This window comes from Gigantopelta aegis, chromosome 14 (assembly GCF_016097555.1).
Source record: "Gigantopelta aegis isolate Gae_Host chromosome 14, Gae_host_genome, whole genome shotgun sequence".
Classification (NCBI taxonomy): domain Eukaryota; kingdom Metazoa; phylum Mollusca; class Gastropoda; order Neomphalida; family Peltospiridae; genus Gigantopelta; species Gigantopelta aegis.
In genome coordinates this window covers 999,535-1,001,537 of record NC_054712.1, presented here as the reverse complement: position 1 = coordinate 1,001,537, position 2,003 = coordinate 999,535, and positions in this window count along the sequence as shown.

Genomic DNA, 2,003 nt, shown 5'->3' with positions numbered 1-2,003 from the left:
TGTGTTTTGTTGTTGTTGTTTTTTTTGTGTGTTTTTTTTTTTGGGGGGGGGGTGTCATTACATATTGAAGGTATACTCTTCAAAAAAGTAGGGGAACTCTGTTAAGAATTTACAGTTGCCAACATTATAAGGTATATTAACTGTGGGGAATGGTTATATGATAATAGTGAATTATTTGGGCAAACATTACAACCAGTAGTTCAGTATTACAGTAGGTTTTATGACCACCAAAGATCTTGAAGAACGGTTACGATCAGAGGTGAAATTTGACAATTGACGTTTTTCTATCGGTAAATCTCAAATTCAAAGAATACAAATGACTAAAAACAAAACAGTAACAAATGTATGATCAACAGAATGAAAAGGATTGACAGAAATAATGTTCCGCAATGATTAATCGACCTTCCTGGAAATTGTCAAAATCGAGAATGACACCCCACGCACGTGTACGGGGCAACTGCTTGATGCACGTGCAAACTATGGAATGTGTTTCGGTGTGTTGATAAACAGACCTGAACGTTCTTTACTAGGATGTCTGTGGTCAAAACTTATGTTCGGTCTAATGTTGATATTAACATTAATATTTCAGGTTGCCCTACTTTTTGTGAAGAGTATATATTCTAAACTGTGTGCGAGAAGTATAATTCAGTTTATTACCGCTTCTGTGTGTTTGTCTGTATTATTAATGTGCAAAGATTTGCCGTGATGATTGTTTAAATGCAGGCTATTGTTAAAATACCCATTGTATAGAGAAACATTAACTGATTTTCTAAGGGAGATTGCGTGCGACGCTGCTGCGTGTCACATCATTCTATTTTCGGTCCTAGCTGCTGTTTGCTGTTACTAACTCCCGATCGTTGAGTGGTTGGATGTTGTTCGTTCGTGAAATGTTTAAGTGATGCTGCAGAGTCTATAGCCATTGTGTTATATTCCTGACGGATGTAGGCCTTTTTAATTATTAAAATTGTAATAATATCAGGCGTTCATTAGTTTGTTTGAATATGATCATATGTTTGTTTATTGAATGCTTTTGTTTTAGTATCTTGATCTTTGTAGCAACCCAGTATTGACTTTTGCCAACAGTCATTTCCTACGTATGAATAGGTGTTCTTCTAAACGCTAAGCAACTTTTGAAATAATAGTCAAAGGATGTTTGCGTTTGTCGATATAATGGTTTAGGTACTACACACATTGTTCGAGGAATTGATTGCCCAGATATATATCATTGCGATAGTATTTAGCATCACCACTGTACAGGCATTCGCGTTCAAATTTTAATTAATAGTAGGATATATTTAATCATCTTCTTTTGAACGTGCAAATAATTCAATTCAAATAATTCATTCAAACTATTGATGTTTTTGTTTTTCTGCTTCGTTTTTTTTTTTTTTTTTTTTTTTTTTTAACTTTTGACAAGGCCGTTGGAATGTATTTCCAAACTGTGGCAACCCCCGTTCCTATTACTCGAGGAAGGGAGACGTAAGGACCCAATCAGTCCAAACCTGTTAGATGGGTTTCTGGGATGGGGGGATGTGGTGGGGTGGGGTGGGGGAATGCTCCCTTAAGAAAAGTTTGAATTTCAGGTGTCCAAATAGGAATGTTCTCCTCAGCATGTTTTACCAGCGAGGTCATTCCTACTGAGAACACGTCGTTCATCCCGTCACAACCACTGCCACTATTAACACAGTATAGGTTTTCCAAATGTTGTTGTACCGGAATCATAGGCGCACGGGCTCGCATTCATGTAAGGGGGGAGACTGGTTTTACAAATGTTGTTGTACCGGAATGTAAGGGGGGAGACTGGTTTTCCAAGAATCATAGGCGCACGGGCTCGCATTCAAGTAAGGGGGGAGACTGGTTTTCCAAATGTTGTTGTACCGGAATCATAGGCGCACGGGCTCGCATTCATGTAAGGGGGGAGACTGGTTTTACAAATGTTGTTGTACCGGAATCATAGGCGCACGGGCTCGCATTCATGTAAGGGGGGAGACTGGTTTTACAAA